Genomic DNA, 22,076 nt, shown 5'->3' with positions numbered 1-22,076 from the left:
CAACTGCAATCCTGTGCCACTTGACAAGTAAAACCACGTTTTTAACACCGTCTCAAAAAATGAGGGCTTTCCTCCCTCTCACCTTTCCTAAGGAGCCGGGCAAGTTGGTGCCAAACTGCCATATGACTTCACTCTCTGAAATCCAAACGGCACGTGTGAATACCCACAGTATGCCAGATTATCAGTAAGGTGATAATGCTTGTATATTATACCTGCTTGGCACCATTTGAATGAGGTTCCCTCAGGCCACTTAAGGTTTCACTTCCTGTTACTTGCACCTGCACTAATTTCAGAAGCAAATAAAAAACCCAGCGAAACTGTATCTTAGGACCTTATTCAAAAGCAAACAGACAAAAACCAAAGCAAGTCAACACAAACCCCAAAACGCAACAAAAAGGTAATTAACCTGATGTTCCAAAGCTCATGCCATATATATGAGGTAGGCTTCCTTCAGTTTTTTCGTAATCTTTGTAAAGTTCTCATCCGTTATCTGCCTTGGCTATTTAATGTGACTTTTAACCAATAAAGATAGAATAGTAATAATCAGAAAAGGTAACATATATAAAGCTCCTGTATTTGCCAGGCACCCTGTGTCACATTCCACATGGAATATCTCATTTAATCCATAGAACAAATTGATGAGGTAAGTTCTATTATTATGTCCTTTTAAACCCACACAAATACACACACACATTTATGGAAGATCAAGGTAAATCAGAAAGGTTAATAAGCTTTGAGTCACCCAACAAGTGTTAAAAGTCTCTGGTTGGCCGACCTTGAGTCGCTGCCCGTAACTACCACGTTGCAGTGTGACTGACACACGTGACCACATTGAATGAGGATTTGGTTACACCCTTGGCCAGTGTTGCAGGCTGACATTAGCAACACACTTTATCCCTGGAATTAAATGTCAATTACAGACTTTTCTTAAAAATTATTTGTAAGTTGGAATTTATATTTCAATGGACGGGCAAACAATCATTTTGGGGAAGTTATTTCCATACCATTTTTGGAGGATGGAAATTGAAAAGAGAAAGAAATCAAATGATTACAGGCAGTGGCTCATGCCTGTAATCTGAGCACTTTGGGAGGCTGAGGTAGGTGGATCACCTGAGGTCAGGAGTTCAAGACCAGACTGGCCAACACAGCAAAATTCCGTCTCTATTAAAAATATAAAAATTAGTGGGGTGTAGTGATACACGCCTGTAGTCTCAGAGGCAGGAGAATCTCTTGAACCCGGGAGGCGGAGATTGCAGTGAGCCGAGATCACGTTACTGCACTCCAGCCTGGCCAACGGAGAAAGACTTTGTCTCAAAGAAAAAAGAAAAACGAAAGAAATCAAATCATCCACTCAGGAGTTAGAGGCCATAAAGATACCAATGTCTTCCGTCAGTCTGTCCACACTGCAGTGTTAAGGGTTACAAAAGGATGAGAAATGATGGCTCCATGGGCTTCAGACTACCAGACCACACTAACCCATGGGCGGGCCTTCTACAGGGATGCCAGGCACACAGCAGCAGGAAGGTAACATTCCTTATTGGTACCTTTGAAACAGGACCTTATTGTTAGGATATTTTATTTTGGTTGTTACCAATTCGTTGTGTAAAACTCGTCGGGTGAGAGAGAGTCTCTGCTAAATACACATATTTGGTGGCAGTGACGGGGGAGCTAAACAGACTCTTAATAAGAAATTCAAATCAAGAATTACTCAAGACGACACCTGCCTTCTGGCCTAATGGAAAAATCAATCTGTCAGGTCTTAATTAAGTGCTCAGGCTAGAAAGAAAAAGCGGCAGCTTATACTTGGTATGGTACCTGGTATATTTTCGGTAGTCAAAATTAACTAAAAGCCACATTTGTTGCAGAAACGGTAACTATGCATAAAGATGGCCCATTTGATCCTGGGCGGCCACCTATTTAGTAAATAAAAGGTTGAAGCAGATGAATCTCATAAGCTTGTTGACAAAGATCTCTATGCATAATGACGTTGGGTTTGGATGTTTAAATGATGTTTGTATTAGAATGTCCAACTGAGGATGTCCAAAAATAAGGTAGGGGGTGGTGTTGGGTGATCAGGGAGCAATGCTTTCTGCCCCAGACGTCATCTGGGGTCGATAAAGGCACAAATGAGAGGAGAGGTGAACAAATGAGGAATAAATAAATCATCGAGTGAATGAGTCAATAAATGAACACAGATCCACGTGTTACTTCCACGATGGTCAATGAAACAACCTCATTCTCCACTCTATTGTGTATAATCCCCCAAAAGCGCACAGTCATATGAACATCCACGCCTCTCACCCACCACGATGACAGCAGTTAAAGATTCTGCCCGAGCCGCTCCACATGCACTCAGCGCAGATGTGGCTCAATGTGCCTCTCACGGGGGTTATGATCACGGTAGGGAGTGACAGTTGGCAAATGTGAGGTCCCTCTTCCCAACCTGCAAAGCCGCACAGCCAGTTTATTCTCCAACTGCCCTGACAGAGGTGGGGAAATAGAGACATTGAAAACGGTGAGTGGATTACAAGTTAATAACTGGCTTGCAAATGGTGAGCTGTCCTGAGCCACGTTCTCGTTCCCCAAGGAACCCAACACCAGACACCTTGCCAGGGAAAAATAATACAGACAGACTACGTAAACACATTCAAATCCCAAACCTGACTATAAAACCCTTGTGTAGTCTAACGTCTGACCCAACTGAAGTATCATTTCCAGTCCCTGTAGTGTGAAAATTAAGGTTGTTGTGAAAAGGCAATTCAACGGGCAATCTGGAAAATAGATAGGAATGCTCTGATGTTCAAAACCTATGACTGGGAGGGAGAGAAGCCCAACAGGGGATCACTCATTTTTCCTTCCTTCAACTTATTTTCCCTTTCTTTCCTTATTATGTACCAGACCCATATGTGGGGAAGTCAATGCTGTTCTCTGGAGAAAAAGCACCGTGCCCTCCGTTGATTCTGAAAGAGCATCCTCCTGAAGGCAGTGGGCTGACACCAGTGCCTACCTGCTCTCGTCATCTTCAACTTCAAAAGGCCACAGGGACATGAGAAGTGTCTCCTTGAGCCTGGGCCCTGGGTACTCCTAATAATCTCATCACACTCTGTTCCCTAAAACACACACACACGCATCTTCTCCCTGGGCTCTCAGAATCAGTCTCTCCCTCACCTCACAAAGCACCCCCTCCCAATATTCACAGCCCCCTCAAAACTGCTGCACACCATTGTGTGAGGAGGAGCTATCGTGCTGGAAGGAAGAGGATAGGAGAAAAGGGGCTGACGGCCCAAACAATGTGGGGAAAGTGGGAACAAAGCAAGAAAGCATGGGAGATAAGATTTTTAACCTTCCCCATTTCCATCATCAAACACTCTAAAGAAAAATGAGAAAGTGGACTGTCAATACATTGTTCCACAAAACACAACTTCAGGTAACGGAAACAGTTCTCATGATTAATAAACAGCCACCAAGAATCAAGTGTTTACCATGAGCCAACACTGTTAGGGGCTTTGCACACATTTGCTCACTTATGCCTCCCATCAATCCTAACATCAGGCTCCATCACTGCCACCAAGATAAACCGAAACGCAGAGACTCCGTCGTTTGCTCAGGATGCCAAAGCTACTAAGTGGCAGATAAGCAGTGCATATTACAGGAGAGAACGCAAGCTACTTAGTCTGAGGTGAAAACATTCCAGAATGATCTAATTATCTTAAGATTCTAAAATTTTATACTACCAAAAAACCCATTCTTGGCTTCAAACCAGTTGGACTTATACCCTCAGAGAAGCTCATGTTAGCTTCATCAGTGAGGGAGCCCCAACTGTCCAATGCAGCCGTACCACATGTCCATAAAATGACTTTTGCATTCTGTAAGGCTTTGGTCAACCACATCTCTACTTGATGGGGCCTGATTAGCTTGCAATTCCTGAAAGCAGTGAAACAAACAGTGCACTTCCAGAAAGAATCTCCTTATTTAACAACTAACACTTTGGGATAAAAGGAAGAAAAGAGTGGACATTCTTTCCTGAGGCTGCCTTCAGGTTGTAGGCCCTAAAGGCCTCTTCCAGAATGAAGCAGGTGACAATGAAGAAGGGCAAGGAAGGTAACTGAGATGGAAGATACAGTCAAAATGGTAAAATCCTGGGAGAAGGGCTATAGAAGAAAAGAAAGAAAATGAAAGAAAGGAAGGAAAGGAGGGAAAAAGGAAGGAAGGAAGGGAGGGAGGGAGGGAGGGAGAGAGGGAGGGAGGGGAGGGGAGGAGAGGGGAAATAAAGAAAAGGAAGAAAAGGAAGGGAAGGGGAGGGGAGAGAAGGAAAGAAACAGGATTCACCTCCCTTATGGGACCTTGCAGAAAGCCCGCAGAGAATACCCAGTTGTGGAAATGGCTAAGATGTTGCATTCAATGCATATCCAGGAGAAGGTACGTGCTTCCTGAGGAATTTGAACCCAGTTTGGATTCAGCAATAGAGTACACTGAGATGGATGAGTGCAAGCTGTACAGGAGGGCCTCAGGCTGCTATGCCTGTCCCAACCTGGTCCTACTATTCTACAGAGGAAGAACCCTTGCTGCAGAGAAATAAAGCCCTTCAAGACGTTTCTGAATCTCAGGCAGAGCTGGTTTCATGGACATGTGATCTGTGCAGTCCACAGGGCCCCACATTCAGAAAAGCCCCAAGTTCAGAAGAGTCCCACCCTTGGTTTAATGCTCTGCCGTCACCTACTTGAAATGCCTACTACTTTTTAAATAGGGACCCCAAATTTTAATTTTTCAATGGGCCAGCAGATTACACAGCTGGTCCTCTGCTTTTTGTTTGTTCTCTGAATTTTTTTTTTTTTTTCCTGAGACAGTCCTGCTCTGTCACCCAAGCTGGAATAAAGTGGCATGATCTCAGCTCACCGCAACCTCTGCCTCCTGGGTTCAAGCAATTCTCCTGCCTCAGCCTCCCAAGTAGCTGGGATTACAGGCATGAGCCACCACGCCCAGCTAATTTTTGTATTTTTAGTAGAGATGGGGTTTCGCCATGTTGGCCAGGCTGGTCTCGAACTCCTGACCTCAGATGACCCACCCACCTTGGCCTGCCAAAGTGCTAGGATTACAGGCGTGAGCCACTGTGCCCAGCCTGTTCTCTGAATTTTCAAATGCCTCATAAGACTTGGATTTTTATACTACATTTTTACAGGCAACTTGTTTCATGGGCTATTTACACTCTATGAGACCTGGTTGTCCTAGTTTCTCAAAAATTTATATTTAATGCAGAGAATAGCATTTTTTTCACTTCATCCCTAATACATGCTCCAAGCTGCAAACCAAAATGTGTTAAGTATGACTGTCAGAGCTCAAGAAAAAGCAAGACACAGATGTCACTAATGGGCAGAAATGGGGGTATGAAGGGACAGGATGCATTTTTAAACTCAAGGAGCTGTGAGAGTCTGAACTACTTATAAAAAAGCAGTTCCAGATACCAAATATGCACATGTGTACACAAGTGCATGCGGACATATAGCACACATATCCACAGAAAACATTCGCAACACCACAGGCCCATGATGTCCTTATTCCCATCTCATGTAATGTAAATTTACAAATGCAGAGACCATTTGGTCCTTACAGTGCTGCCCTCAAAGAAGGAAAACCAAATATGAATGCATACAATGGAAGAGCAAGTAGTTATTAACAATCATACAGAAGACAGTTGTATTATACCGGAAAATACTCTGCTACAGAGTGAAAGAGCAGCATGTAACAAAACAGTATAAGGAACATCATGTATATATTTTATCTTTTAAAATATGAATAGTATATTCATATATATATATACACACACAAAGAGATACACTCACATATATGTGCCAATGTAGATATCTGCATTCACAAGTATATGTAAATATGGTTATGGAAATCATTATGATCCCAATGGCTATGTGACTCAGTGAAAAATCAGTCTCCACTTTCAACCCCACTCCCCTCATGGACAAACGCGTGACTCGGCTCTGATTGTCCCTTAGGTCTTCTGGAGTTCTGACAAGTCCCTACCTGAGGGGTCAGGGGAGTCCCAGAAGTTCTTCCCTTAATACTCCAAGTCTCGAAAGCAAAGTGGCCCCCACTGCCTCCTCATTCTTACAGGAAACTTTAGTGCTCACTTGGCCTGGGTAAAGAAACACTTTGTTTCCTGTTTTCTTTTTTTTTTTTTTTTTTTTTTAATAAGATATGGCTATGGATAAGGGCTATAGATATCTTACAATCTAGGAATATTTTTAAAACATTTTTTTCTGAGTTATTCATTGTAAGACTCTCCCCAGTCCAAGGGTGAAGGACACTTGGATGCAAAACAATGCCAGTTCAAGTTCAAGGGAAGCGTTCCATCCTCTTTCAGCCTCCACTCAGCTCCCTGACACACAGTCCATGGTCCGGCTCCCTGAGATTTTCCCATTCAGAAAGGGAAGCTCTTCATTGAGCCAGCCTCTGTGACCACCCATGATCTGAATTACCCACAGGTATTCGAAAATACAGAGGGATCCGGCATAATTAAGAGCATTAAGCAATCATCTCAGCCCAAGGAGGCAGTTGAAGAAAAGAACAGAGTTTGGGCAACACTTGGGGAAATAAATTCCACAGCCTTTCACCAAGTTGAAATCTTGGCTTTGGACACACATAAAAATGAGCCTGGCCCGATCTTAGTTCTCAGTGGACATCTGCCAGATCACAAGATTTGACCCAATTGGCCTGCCTTACCATAGAGAAGGCCACTGCTGGAGCAGCAGATGGTACTGCTGGTAAGAGCCAACGTGGATGGACAAGGCTGTGGCAGGGAAATGGCAGAGCACAGCTGGCCCCAGCCTGGGTAGGAGCCTTTGCTGTGAAGAGAATCATTTTTGTAATGCATTTTTTAAAAATAACATCAATCTGATTTCCTTCTCTCGTAGACTTCAATCACTTTTCAAGTCCTACAAAACAATGCTAATTAATCTATTATTTTCTCTCTTGTCACTAGGTACTGTCCTACAGTAGTAAAACTGCTAAACTCTATCCACGGAGAAATGTCTGCTACAGAGAAATGTGTTAGAAATGCTTTGTTGACAAGGAAGGTAGAATCAGTTGTTTTTCCCTTAAGGTTTTAGTAACCCAGGAAAAGATGCTAAGTTACAAGTATTACTTCTCTTTAAACCATTACTAAGTATGATCTTATTTGATATGAAAAACTCAATTAAAAAAAAAATTAAAACTGCTGTCTAATGGGTGATACCGACTCTGATAGGCCCTGGTTAACGCAGACCAGTCATTTAAAAAGAGCGTTATCCAAACATTGCCCCTTTGTTATCATTTTCCCCATTCTTCAGGGAAACACTGTCTACCTTCACACTCATTTTGTTTAACATCTCTGGTCATTTATGCTATTTACTGAGTATCTGATATTCTTAATAAAATGTCAGTACAAATAACCAAGTTGTCTAGGCGGAAAAAAAATTAAGTTTTTCCAATCTTCCCTGGCTGGTCAAGGTAAACATTTCTAGATGGCCCGAGTCAGTTAGCCAGGCTGACAAAAATGTCTTTTCTCTTTCCTCTTAAATTACAAAAGATGATCATTTTACTCAGCAATGAGCCTGACTAAATTGAAACTCTGTACATCAGAATTAAATATGTTCTATCTACTCAAAATGAACAGTGTATTATTTATCACTAATACTTAATGACAAAAAAACTGATAACTTTCCCCGATTATACCATGGATTTCATCTAGTCTCGCATCATCGATTCTTTTGGTCATTAGCATAATCACAGAGCATCAACTCTGGCTTATGCAGCAAGTTTGATAACAGAGATGAAAGTAGACACACACTATTTTAAAAACATGTTCCGATTTTCATCTAAGTATATCTTTATTTATATGGCTTTCTTACCATAAAGATGCCAGTCCTTTAAAATATGCAGAAATCACTTTCTACACTGAAGAACAAGGTGCTATATCATAACAAGGATACAGAAGTATAAAGCGCCTGTTAATTAAACATGGCTTTTTAACTCGCTACCCTGCATATGTAACTGTTAAGTTCTAAGCCAAGTCTTTAAATAAGAAAGAGAAAATGGCTAGGCTCCTTCAAATGAATGCTTTGCCTGTTTTTTTCCTTAATGTAAGAGATCAGCCACTTGATAGATTATTTTTTTAATCAAATTCCTTGATAAATGGTTGAGGTTTTAAAGTTTTTTCCCCCAAAACACAGGCAAATGAACAAATGAGGAAGTTCCAGTCAGGACTGATGGTTTCTTATGAATCTGAAATTTTCAATGTACAGAGTGCTGCTGGGTTTTAGGCTCAAATTTAAAGAACTTGTCTTGAATTAATATCCAGTATTTCAAAATGTTCACATGGAAAATCAGTAAGCTATAGCTACATGTATCCACATGGATGAATTTAACTATTGATTTTTTTTAAAAAAGCAAGTTACTAAAGAACACATATAGTAGGATGGTATCGGAACAAACCTTGAACATGCAAAACAAAATCCTGTATTTTGAGGAATCCTGTACATGCATACACATTAAAAATACAAAGAACTACACGAGATGAAAACCACCCAGCTGCAAAACAGTGGTAAAGTAACCTCTAGGAAAGAAAGACAGAAGTAAGATGAGGATGGGATATTCCAGGAGCCTCTCCTACCTGAACCAGCAGCATCTTCTTTCTTAAGCTGAGCTACAGGTACATGTGTGCTCACTGATTTATTCTTTGTTCCTTTTTTGTGCCTTACATATTTCACAATGAAAATGGAAACGTAAGCACACAGTTTTAAGATAAATATCTTTGTAAATATCAGCCTGATTTCTTTCTTTAAAAAGGAAAGTTGAGTTGTTCTCAACTCACGTAACAAAGTGCTTGAGGCCAAGGCATCACTCTCTATTCAATAATTCGGGCACTGGTTACAAATACTGAAAAACCCAGCAACCCAATATAAAATATATTTCCACCGCTTTTCAAAAGTTCTTAGGATTACCTTATATTTAAAGAATTCTTTAACCTCAGGAGTCTGCTGTAGGAAAGTCACTTCTAACAAAGAGATACTCTGTATTTAGTAAATGTGACTGTCCTGCTTCTCAAACAAAATAAAAGCAAACACAGAAATGAGATTTCTCTCTTAAGTACTTTTTTGAGTTGACATAAATACACACACGGAAAAATATGCAAGAAGCATACCTTGGGTGTGATTTCAGGACAAAGAGGTATCAGAAAAGGTGAACTTTCGCCAGGTGGAGAGTCCCTCCACCCCCACCGCCACCCCATCCTCATCCCAGAATACTTAAACCTTTTGCTGCAATTGCCATAAGGATAGCAAGACAAAAGGGAGAAGCACCCCAAGTCAGCAGCAAGGAGGATAACTTGCTTCTACAAGTATAAGAATTTGTTGTAAGCTTACCAAAGTTACGGCTGCATGTTTACTGTCAACATGCATCACACTGCAACAAAAGCCATTATTTAGAAAATAAGACGAACACATTTAAGCAGCTGAACCCTCCTTAAACCCAGAGAAGGCATGCAAAACAACAGCAGGTCTGCAACAACATGCCTGATAGAGCCCATAAAAGAAAACTGGGGACTGAACGATTTTCTATTCTAATAGACCATTTTCTCCAAAATTATTTAAAGTTGCTTATGGACAGCGATGTTATCTGAAGATGCCCCACCCCTCCTTCCCAAGGCTCAACTAGCTTCTTTCCAAATAATTAAATGGGGCAAACTTTCTATTAGAAAATGTCTATCATACATCACTAAAAAAAGGTCTGTCATTGATTCCCTAATGAAGTATCAGTTAATTACTTAACCTTTCTTAATGAAATGATTAACGTTTCAACAAACAAGGCGGAATGATTTCACATCAAGCTGTAGATTACCAGCGACAGTGGTAACTATGTGTCATCTACCATTGCGCCCTCTATTCTTTCAATCAGCTCCATGTTTCATCTTTCATAGAGATTCTTTGTGCAGTGGTAGACACTCTCTACTTTTAAAATTTGGCCCTTGAGAGTTTTTTTTAAGTGCCTCAGGGTCAGAATGGTAATTTTGAAAGTTTTTATTAGAGGAATACCCCCAATGCTACCTAAACCTACAGACAAAGCTAACTTGAAGTTCTAAACAAAAAAACAATTGCCAACTTTTTGGCAGCTATTAAAATAAAGCCACACCCAAAGTCAAAATGGAAATTAAAAATTAGGTGTGGGCATTCTGGACACATTATTACCAGGTAACTTCAAAAGGCACATTATTAATACAGATGAAAAAATGTCTGAACAACTTTTACTTAAATAACTCTTTTGATCTTAGTGGTTAGATCTTTAGTTGAAGCCCTGAATATTTAAACAAGCCTCCTTAGCATTTTATCTTCCTTTATTTCATAATCTTGTAGGATGCCGCCTTCTTAGGATTCCGGTTTCTTTATTTGTGTGGCATCGTTGGCTAGGCCATTTCCATCAATATTCGTGCATGCCCCATCACATACGATAGAGAATTTCCCAAGATGCTCGGGAAAATCAAAACACTTCTGCCAGCAGGGTTAATCTAAAGAGCAAACAGTTACGATTTTAAAATTAAGATGGAATACTCAGAAAAAAAAAATTCTAGAGAGCCATCTGACACTAACTGGTAGCTACAGCATGACAACATCCATTGGGAAACATGGATGCAGGCAAGACAAAATTCAAAAGGAAATTATCTGATACTGACATTTGGTGAAAAACACCAATGTTCCAGGTTGTTCCTATCACTTTATTGAACTGTGAGGCTCTTGTTCTGCCTCTGTTTCTCTAAGTCTCTAAGGTTTCTTTTTGTGACCTGCTGAAAAAGGAGCCCTGTTTTCCTCTCAAGTTTCACAATGGCCAACCAACTCAATTAAACCCTTAAAACGGGTTGCAGGCTTTCCTCCAACTCTGATAATTGACGGGTCCAGTTTTCCCACTTTGGTGGGCATCAGAACCATGTGGGATGCTATTTAAAAACACAGATGCTGGCCCCACCCCAGATATGGCACATCCAGGAGTCGTGCAACTGTGTCTGTGTTGGGAACAACAGCTCTGCTGTGATTCCAATACTCGTGCTTGGTTAAAAACCACCGTTTTTCATTCGTAATCAAAATCCAAATATATTAAAAAATAACACGGGATGGGCCTAAAGATAAAAACAAAGAAATAATCAGTAAAATCCAAGTGAAGATAGAGATTTCAGTTCCAGAAATCTGGCAGAATAAATCACTTAATTCACAGGTCTCTAGTATGCATCAGAATCATCAAGGGAAGTTTGTTACAAATGTACGTTACCATGTCAGTCAGCAAAAATCCTGACTCAAGGATCTGTATTTTAATAACCTACACACACACAGAGAGAGAGAGAGATACAGATGCAGGTGAGCAAGGACCTCACTTTGAACCAGGCTGAATTAGGACCAACAACGTCCCTCCACTTCAGACATGAGCATCCACTTCCATGTCTGTGCTCACCACCAGAAGGGGAAGCCATCAGTGCCACTGGTCATCAGGAGGTAGGCACCAGGGCAGAGGACACTCAAGCAAAACTCACATCACATCCTCCCCCACAAAAGCTGCGGTCACTGTCCTGAGAGCACCAAGAACATCTTTTAAAACTGTGAGTGATAACAAAGCCCTGTATCCTTGGATCCCTAGGCTCAAAGAACATATGTTAAATACTACCCCTAATTCAAAAGCAGGGAACCTGGAGCAGAGAAAGTCACATTATGACTCAATTGCACAGCTGGGAGGGGGAAAGGACACTTCGGAAATTCAGTTTGATGCCAGAAATATTCTTCAGTGTCCTAGTAAACAAAGTGAACCACAAAATTAGCTAAAATCAGAGCATCTGGCAAAATGTGGATGTCCACCTGACTCACAAGGAATTAAAATAAATATACGTCCAAACATAAAACTTGGAGAAAATCTTTGTCCTATCTTAAGCAAATCTATTCTACTGAACATAAACAGGGCCCAATAATCCCACATTCAGATCCATTTTTCCCTCAGTAAATTGTCCTGTAACATGCTAGCCTCTGATATCTTCAAACGGTTGAAATCAAACAGAATGACATGAGCTTTCTATTCAATGATCCCATTTCAGCTATTTATCTGAATTAGCAGCAGTTTGATGAAATACACTCATCACAACATGATTCTGAGTATAGAGAAGTAAATAGTAAACAGAACACTGGAACACAACTGTGTATGTATTCATATTCCGTTTTTTAAAAAAACTATTTTATTAAAAATGTGATTTGGAAGGAAAGTGCAATTAGCTTTGCACAGGCACTGCTGAGATGTTCCCGAACACACCAGACATATGTAAATATTTCGTGATATCAGTTCCATTTGAGTAGACCTGTCAAGATATTTACAGGGCTTGACAGTACTTCTGTCTTTAATTAAATTTTTGCCCAGATACTTTAATATAATTTATATAGATTATTAGTTGTCAGAATCTAATATAAATTTTGTTTACGATTTAGTTACTTTAAGTACTCAGATTGAAGGAACTAATTTAACCCTACAACTGAGCAGCTTTAAGCATCAAGGCCAAACCATTAAAAAGCTCCCACTGCCCTTTGCACTCTCCCAATAATCTTAGATTATTACAACTGAATTGTAAATTTCATGGCACTAAACTGAGTCCCCCTCCCCTCCTTTTTAAATACAACAGCTTGGGGAGGGTCATGAGGAAACACCCATTTACACCTGTTCAGGTACTAGGTAGGTTCTTCCTTTTAGGCAACTGGTTCTCACAGTGGCTGGCTAGATAGGAAACATTTTTTTCTCACTCTAAGTCCCATAAAATAACTACCGAACAAACACCTGTTGTGTACAAGGCAGGGCACGTGTTAACAACGGGCATCAGGGCATTGCAAAAAGAAAAACAAGCCTTGCAGAGACATCCACAAGTCAATCTGGTCAATACATTTCACGACTGGGTAAAACAACAGTGCATGAGAAGAACACAGCTTCTGGCACAATCTTCTTGTGAATGGGAGCTGACTTCTAAACAAGGCTTGAAAAATGCCTTAGCACAAACTGACTGTAATTAATAAGAATAATTTATTAAAGAAACAAAGAACAATGTCTAATTGTCTTTCCCGACTGCCATGCACTTTCCCCCACTGTACTTCCTCTTTGCAGAATACTAGCCTTGCAGCCCTAATTGCAAGAACATTATCTATGGGATGCAAAACAAAAACACTTCTAGAAATCAAATATTCCTTACAACATTTATTTTTAGGTTGGCGACACAAGCCAAATCTGCTTAATTTCCATTAAGCACATGGTCACATGCACATTGAAATAAACTACAAACGTCCCAGGGAAAAAAAAAAAAAAAAAAACTATCATGCAGAAGATACCCCAAATTTCACCAGGTTTGCCCATTTCAGGAACTCGCCTCATCTCATGGCCTGCTGGCATTCCAGCTTTTGGAGCCTTTAACCTTAATTCATCCAAGTACCGTAGAAGAGAAATATGTTGAAAAATCAGTTTAAGATGGTTCCTTGGATAGCGTATGTATAGCAAAGTGGCCTGCAGAGTAGAGTAACAAATCACAAGAAAGATCATTAAAAAAAAAATGCATGGGCCCAAGTGCAAACCTACTTGGCTTGCTGGCTTGTCTCACAAACTCAATGTTTGATCACCTGGTGGGACTAACTACTATCAACTTAAAAAAAAAAAAAAAATTCCCCTGCAAATAGTAAAAGTATATGTTGGCTCAGGTATAAAGTTCACCTGTCTATTCAGCAGATGCCTTTCTTGAGGTTATTTTCTTTAGAAAACAAACCCCGACCTGCTTGAGAGCTTTATATACTCTAGATTCAAAAAAACACATTTAAAAAGAAAAAACGGCCAATCATTGCTTGTATAGCAAAAATGGCATTTACTATGACTGAAATCTATAAAAGAAGTGTGACATCTAACAGGATAAGGAAGAAAGGAAAAGCCCTTAGCAAAAAAAAAAAAAAAATATATATATATATATATATATATAAAAAAAACAAAAATACCACCTATATAAATCTAGCCATGCTCTGGAAACCCTTTCTCGGTTGTGGAGAAATAGCTCACGCTGAATGCCTTGAAGTTGCAATTAAATTGTAGTAATTTAAGATTATCGGGAGAGCAAAGGGCAGTGGGAGCTCTTTGGAGGGTTCCCCTCCCCACTTAATGCTCTGCAGTCAGGGGTTAAATGAGTTTCTTTAATGTAAGTACCTTAAAGTAACAGAATCATAAACAAAATTTATACTATTTTCTGACAGTCTGCAATCTACTTAAGTTTTATTAACGTATACCTAAAATTATTTTTAAAGGACAAAATTCTTGCTATACCCTGTAAATATTCTTGGCATTCCCACTGAAATGTGATAGGTACTATAACACCTAACCTTGTCTAAACATACATACTTTTTGAGATGTGGAATCTTACAAGATAGCGTTTCAAAATTCAGTTTGAGTCATAAGTAAAACATGAAAACCAAATAAATATGCACAATAAGATTGGCTGCAAAGAGGAAGCTGGGTTCAAAAGAAGTTGTCACATCTGCTACATTCCTTCTCTTTCTTAATTTTGGCATTGGACTCGCTGCAATATAAATATATTTGAAAAATATCACAATTCTTCTGTTAATTTAAACAACTGCTGAAAACAGACATACCCTTCAACAGAGCCTAAGATGCAAATTTACAAGGCCAGGGGTATAGTCTTAAAAAAGGCAAAGAAAAACTCAGTAACAGAAAACCATGCCTAGGCTCAATATTAACTCAGTTAACTTGCTATTGTAAGTATAAGTGATTTAACTAGAAAATATTTATAGCTTTTTCAAAACATTACATATTGCAGAAAATTGCCTAATAGCATCCATGTGTATGTTTAACTCACATTGCTTAATTATAAAGGTATATCTAGTAAAAACTACAGACTTTGAAACATGTTGTGCACCTTGGTTATGAAACTCTGGCTTATAAAAAATATATAAACTGCTTATTATGTGACCGACACTTGTTCATTAAAAATATAATCCTTAAATGACAATTATTTTTATTCTTCTGCATGTGTTTACTTATCCTACTTCCCACTTTGTTCTACTTAATTTAAAATGACATTTAATTTGGGGATAGTTTATCCCAGAAAAAAAAAGAAGTGTTACACAGTTTATACTCCAGGATTTAAATATAAACACAAAATCTTAGAGACATCTCCAGCAATATAAACCCCTTATTTGAGACAGTTAATTTGAATAGTTGATGTTGCTTTCATTATACTTTGATAAACCTGTGAAAACAAAATGCTACAGTAATTACTGTTACTACTCCCTTTAAAAATGTAAAGCAGTTAAATTTTCCTAGACAACAAGCAAGGACAAGTTACAGAGAACTTGAATAAAAGTAGCAACGTGGTCATGTTGAATGTCAATCTAAAAAAAGAGGTTATGTCTAATCTGGAGACTGCTCTCTCTCGCCTTTTTAAATTCCAAGAGTGGGCTGACACAAAACTTCATCACCAGAGATTTTTTTTTCTTTTTTTTTTTTTCTTTTTTCTTTTTTTTTTTTTTTTTGAGCTTCACATCAGATTTAAACCCTCACATACAAAACCTTGGCTTCTCTGACAAGGCAGATCTTCTAAACTCAATGTGAGAAAACGTTATCTAACTCTAGTGTAGGAGTCTAATGTTGGTAAAAAGAATTCCATTGCACAGTTCTTGGTAGCAAGACAGCCTCTGGACGACTTAATATTCCTTTAATACATTTTTGGGTGGCATTCTCCTCATAAAGAAGGATACATTAAAAAATAATAATAACTTGGTTAGCGACTCGGCATCCATAAGGAATTCAAATGCTGCCCAGACAGGGGCTGAGTATTTCCTTCCAAGTGAGCCTTCGCTTGCACAACAAAGATTAGCATTTGCAATGGTCCATTTCTGCATAAGTGAACATATAGCCTTGCTGCTTGATCGAATAGTCCAGGGTTCTCCGTGTAGCAGCTCCTGACAACCACCCAGCAGCAGTTCTGTTTGATCTCTCCTGCTTCCTTAATTTGGGTTGTCAAGGTTCAGCAGTTGGAGGCTGTTTACTTTACTTTTCCAAAAAAAAAAAAAAAAAGTGATTTTTTTTTTTCTCCCTCTCTCTCATACAATGACTAATCCAAAGTCTAAGGGGGGTGGGGGATGCAGCCAGTGGCAAGATGTTAAACCTTTTTTTTTTCCCTTTGCAGTGAGATTTTAGCTGACACCTTTTGAATGGTAACTAGTTGAGTTCCTTTTTTATATTTTTCTTGCTCTTCAATTGTAAGACGTTTCAAATAGAAAGACAGAGAGGGGGGAGAAAAAAACATTCCAAATTTCTGAAACTGTGAGCCGAGTTTTCTTTTCCTGGACCCAAAGGAATGGGTATTTCCACTTTGAGAATCAAAACTCCAGTGGAATTCTAAAAAAGATTTGATACATTTCTCTCTGGAACAGAAAAATAGCAGGAAATCCTCTTTCTCAATTATGTAGGCTCTCCCTGGGTAGAAAACACCTGAAGTCTTACTATTTCTTTTAAAATTCTAGTTTACACATCTCCCTCCAAATTGATTCTTGCTGTGGAAAACGGGGATGGGGGAAAGGGGATGGAATGGAAAAATTTTGCAGCGATTCTTCAATATATTTTCAGTAGCAGAAAAATTCCTTTAAATATCCTTGAGGTCTTCTCAACTCAGCTATTGTCCAAGTCCTAAACCCTTAAGTCTACGTACAACCAATGGTGAAGTGTAGACGGTTTGAATGTACAGACGCCTTTCAAAGGGAATCCAGAATGCTCCTCCGGCATTCCTGTTTAAAGAGCAGTGACAAAAAAGAAAATGCTAACTTGGAAAATACCTGTGAGCAGATATGAGCGCAATTTCAGCCCCTCAGAAGTGGACTGGAGAAGGTCAAATGCAACCAAATGAAATGTTTATATTAATTTCATTATTCTGCCCAAGCCTCACAGATGAGGGCTTGGGGGGGTGGGGAGGTAGGGAAGAGGAAGAAATAAGTTTCATTTTGGGTCTTCTGGTAGAGCAAAAAGAAAATGAATTAAGACGAAAGCATAGGATGAGCCCAGACTAAATCAATACACTTTGTAATCAGCCCAGCAAGGGTATTTGGACACAATGACTTGGAAATAATTAATAGTTATAAGAGGGGAGTGGGGTGAGAAGGGGGGCGAGGATGTCACCATATTTTATCGGAGCACTTTACACTCCACGCTAAACTTTGATCTCCAGATTTTCGGATTTAGGAAAGAAAGAGGGAAAAAGGGTCGGGGTGGGGGGAAGAAGTCCAGTATTTCGAAGCACCTACCGGCCTGAGGATGGGCACATTCCTCGCTCCCGTTGCCTTATCGCTAGGCTCGCGCCGCCCCGGCTGGCTCTTTGGGGACGGAGAACCCCTAGTGCCGCCCGGGGCTCTCCGGTGTCCCTGGCCCCCGCGCCCGCGGCCGCCTCGACTTACCCGCGGAGTCCGGGGAGGGAGTAGGAGCGCCGCCTTCACGCCCGCGGAGGAGGCGCCGGCAGCACCATGGTCCCCGGCGCCGCTGCCGCTGCCCCCGGCCCGCTCGCTCGCTCGCCGCGCGCTCTCTTCCTCTTGCAAACTTTCGGGTTCTGCGGTCGACAAGAAACCGGGGCGACCCTCAGCAAATCTTCCCCGTGCAGGCTGGGGGGAACTGAAGGGGACGGGACGGGTGAGTAGGCCGAGGGGCCAGGACAGAGAGGGCAGCGGGCTCCGAGGACCCGCGAGTGCGCGTGGAGGGAAGAGAGGACGCGGCTCAGGGAATCCCTGCAAGGATCCCGAGACCGGGAAATCGGCCCGAGCCAAAGTCTCAGCACCTTCCCCAGGATCTCACAAAGTTGCAACAACAAAAAGGAGGGGGGGAGGAATAGGGGGAAGGGGGTGGGATAGGGATACGATCGCGGGCGCAAGGTTTGGAGTTACAACTGTTTATTTAGTCCTATTCTCACAGGGGGCGGGAGCTGCGCGGGAATGGGGGGGCTGCAGGCAGCGATTTCGAAGCAAACACTTGGGAGGGGGCCATGCGACTTTGTTTCTGGGCGCTGAGCTCCCCAGCGCCCGTATGTGTCACTGCCAGTCTCCCGGGACCAAGGCGGAGCTCACAACAGGTGGGGAGGGGGGCTCGTCGAGGGCCAAAAAGGAGAAGGAATCTAAGTTTCCGAGCGCGACGTTGTCTGAAAAGGAGGGAGGCGGGAGGCGGGGGCGAGGGGAGGCGGAGGCAGCAAATGACCGCGACCCCGCGGCAACTGGCAAACTCCTCGGCTCCCGGCGCCGCCGCCACCGCCGTGGTCCCCACTCGAAGCGCACGCCGCCTCGGCTCGCTGGCTCCAGGGAGTCGTCTCGGCGGGACAGGAATAGAGCGCAGGGAGCTCGGGAGGAAGGCTGCGTGCAAGCCAGGGACGGAGAGCCATCGGCCGCCAAGACAGGGCCGGAGGGACAAGGCGACACGCGCGCGTCGCAGGACAAATCGGAGCTTGGGAAATCTCCCCGTTCCCCAAGCTTCAGAGGGGGGTAAAATCAGAAAATGTGTGTGATGGAGGGAGAGGGATCCGGGCGCCGCGACTCCTCGCAGCGCATCCGGCTCCCGCACCCGCCCGTGGATCTGGCCACTGCTGTTGCGGACTCGTCTCGGGAAAGCGGGGGCCGAGCGCGCGTAGGGGTGCGTGTCTGGCTGGGGGTGCGCAGGTGCGTGTTTGAATTTTCCGGGCTCAGAGGGGGTGGCGGGAGAGCTTCCTCGCCGCTGACTCTCGGGGTAACGCGCGCGTGGCAGCGGGGAAGTTCCCCAGTGCGGGGCCCAGGGCCAGGCACCACAGTCAGTCTGCTGAGGCCCGCGGGGCAGCTCAAGGGCACCGAGGGGGCACACACCCGCGGAGACGGAAGGGGAAAAGTTTGCTCCAAGTCTAAACTTTGGGCCTAGGAGGCGCCCGGCGCGCGCCCCCTCCCGCCGCGGCCAGGACCCGGGACCCCGCACCGGCCCAGCGCCCAGGCGGCCACCGGGCGCCAACGCCGGGCATCTAAAGTTGCGGCAGGCGGCCTGGGCTTATTGATTTCTCTCCCCAAGGCGATCGTGGAGAGCGCAGAGAGAAGCGTGAAGGGGCCTACGGGGAGGCAATCTCGCCTCCTCGCAGTCGCCACCGCCCCCGCCCCCATTTGACTTATGCAAATAAACCCAAAGGGTGCGGGCGCCGCCGGAGCTCCCTCCACCCGCGCGCCGGCCCGCAGCCCCCACCCATCCCAGAGCTGGGCCCCGACCCGGGGGGAGAGGAAGAGAAGGGAGGGCTGGGGGAGATGCACGTGGAGCCTGGAGGTGGAAAGTAGTTTTTTTTTTTTTCCATTTTTTTCTTTTTCTTTCTTTCTTTCTTTTTTTTTTTGTGCTGGTTGTTGTTGTTGTTTAAAGTGGCGGAAACAAGACAGGAGGCGGCTTGGGAAAAAGTGGAGCAGAAATGGAAAAATACAAACTCACCCGCTGCAAATGGTCTCTCGGTGCAAACTAAGGTGTTTTCGGGCCTTTCCCCGCGCGCGCCCACTCCCGCCCGCGCGCGCACCCCGCGCACACACTCACTCGCGCACACACGCGCGCACACACGCACTCCCGGGCGAGGGCCGGGCCGCCGCGAGTACAGCGTGCAACCGCCACACAATAAATAACAATAGATTCCTCCGCTCCGGACTAGCTTCCCGGAGCCCAGCCAGCGCCGGTGGCGGCGGCGGCGGCGGCAGAGGCGCAGGCAGCAGCGGCCCGGGGGCGCCCCCCGGCCCGATCCTCGGCCTCCCGCAGGGGTCCCGTCTCCGCCTCACGCAACCCGCCGGGCACCCCAGCGGCCCCTCGAGCGCCAGCGCCTCCCTCTTTGCCGTTCTCCGGGGCGCTGGCACCCACCCCCCTCCCCCCCCGACATCCCGGAACAAATAAATAAATAAGGCGCGCGAGAGAGGCCAGCACGTCGCGGAGGGAGATGTTGTTATTTTTTGCTGTTGTGCGTCCCTGACGTCACATCCACCTGCTGGGTAAACAACCGGGCTCCCAGAAAAAAAAAAAATCGCAATTGCCAAAGAATGGGGGGTGGGGGGTGGGGGGAGGGATCCAGGGAGGGGGAAGTGAGGGGCGTCCAGGCTGAATTGGAAAGAGGAGAGGGAGGCAGAGCCCCGCGGACCAGAGAGAGGAAGGGAACGCCAGAGCAGTCCCTGGCAACAGAGGGATCTGGCAGGAAAGACCTGGAAAATAAGGGGCATGGGGGCGGAGGGGGAGATTCCTCAGGAGATGGGAAATGGGGGGGCCCATTCAGACAGCGGAAAAAACGAGAAGGGAGAGTGTTAACTACGGACGAAGATGGGAATGCGATGGCTATTTGCTTGGATTCTTAGCTTAAAATATGAAAGGGAGGGGAGAGGATAGCCTAGGATGTGAGTTTCCTCCAGTTAAAAGTGAAAGTGTTTTGCCATCAGTGACAGTTGAAGGAGAGGGAGGTGGGAGGTGGTGTTTTCAACCCCCTTTCTCCTCTCTTGTCCTCCCTCGGTCTATCCTCTTTCTTTCTGCACTTTGTCCAATGAAAGAAGGCGAGTTCGGGAGGTGAAAGTTCAGCAGAAGGACAAACCCCTGTTTGCAAGGAAACAGAAACCCCGCCAGCCAGCGAGGGGTTTTCTCCCGTTTCTCGGAATCAGGAGAGTGTGAATGAGGGACGAGCTTCTGCCCCCTTCCTTGTCAGAGCCACTGCAGGAATGTGCAGTCGAGTCCACTTTGGGGGAAAGTGGCTGCATCAGGAACTGTGTTCTTGCCACGGTTCCTCTTAGGAAAACGCCTGGGGGCTAGCATGTCAGTCCGTTGTTTAACACAAATTACCTGCTCGCCCAGTGATCAGTCACGTGCAAAAAGCTTTGTCCAATTCTTTGAAAAGGTGAGATTTTTTTTTTCTTTTTGCGGTTTTTGAAGTTTGGTTGAATTTAGAAATTCGAAGGAATAAACTAAGAGACTGAATTAAATGTTTTGAAATATACATACATAAAACAAAAGACACTAGTATTTCTTTCACTTTTGTCAATACGCATAGAGAAGGAAGCAGAGTATGTGTTTCTGAAACGTGACTTGGAAAGCTGTAAGAACTCTGTCTTGTTGTTGTTGTTGTTAACAGAAGTAAATTATTTCAGACCCATCACCACAGAAGTGGCCAGACTCCCAAACCAGCATTTCCAGCTACTGGCTGGATGGTGTACACCAGGCCAATTCTTTATGAGAATATATTAAAAGTCACCCTTATGGATTCCTACAAAGTACTTCCCCTTGCGAGGAGGGGAGAGGCTTACTGTCCCTTTGGTCTTGAGACCAGCACAATTGTAGATAATATCCTGAAAAGGTTATTACAAATTCTTTCGGGTAATGCCCCTTTACAAATACTGTTAAACATTCATTTACAGAAGAATGTAAATCTCTATTTCAAGGGTAGCATAAGACTATCGCTTTAAAATTGTATCTTTCGCAAGTTAAAAAAATAAATAAATAAAGCCATTCGCTGATGCTACAGAATAAAAGAAAGAGATGCTGCTAAGGTAATTCCAGCCTGGTAGAATTCGCGTTGCATGCATGCTGCATAAAGTTCCATGCTATCCAGTCAAGACTGTTCACTGAATCTTTTAGACTAGAATCTAGACAAAATGCATTTTAGCTTGTATGGAATGTCCTAGCTTTCTAGAGGCTAGGGTTCCATGTCTTGTTTGTCAAGACATAAAGGCCTTAATGGCATGCCTACTGTGTTCTACACCACAGAGTGGGCACAGAGGGATGAAAAAATAAATAAAATTCCTGCCCTTGAGGAGCTCACAGTCTACAGCTGTCAATAATAATATCTAACATTTATTAAATACTTACTATGACCTAGGCACTGATCTAAAAGCTTTATGTCAACTCAGTTAATACTGCCAACAACTCTTTGACATCACTGGAAATTCCATACGCTGAATTAACATGGAATTAAATGGAAATCTACAAGGTAGCCAGTCTATATTAAAAATGGTTTTTAATTTCTA

General features: G+C 43.2%; 1 protein-coding gene and 1 long non-coding RNA gene across 6 annotated transcripts in view; one reads left to right on the top strand and one right to left on the bottom strand.

The window, feature by feature from the left end:
• FOXP1 (forkhead box P1) overlaps positions 1-19,704 on the bottom strand; it is a 632,119-nt gene extending 612,415 nt beyond the window's left edge. For all 5 annotated transcript variants that reach the window (XM_025374729.1, XM_025374733.1, XM_025374736.1 and 2 more), the window contains exons 1-2: positions 19,522-19,704; positions 17,502-17,650 (exon numbers count right to left, since the gene is read on the bottom strand). The gene's annotated coding sequence lies outside the window, so the exon portion shown is untranslated. The remainder of the gene's footprint in view (positions 1-17,501; positions 17,651-19,521) is intronic.
• LOC112618126 lies at positions 4,067-7,026 on the top strand. Its single transcript, XR_003118028.1, has 2 exons — positions 4,067-4,131; positions 6,495-7,026. It is a non-coding gene; the product is annotated as an uncharacterized LOC112618126 (long non-coding RNA).
• Positions 19,705-22,076: the final 2,372 nt, after the last annotated feature.

The sequence above is a fragment of the Theropithecus gelada genome, chromosome 2, assembly GCF_003255815.1.
Source record: "Theropithecus gelada isolate Dixy chromosome 2, Tgel_1.0, whole genome shotgun sequence".
In the NCBI taxonomy this organism is placed as follows: Eukaryota; Metazoa; Chordata; class Mammalia; order Primates; family Cercopithecidae; genus Theropithecus; species Theropithecus gelada.
This window is presented reverse-complemented; position numbering and strand designations above follow the sequence as displayed.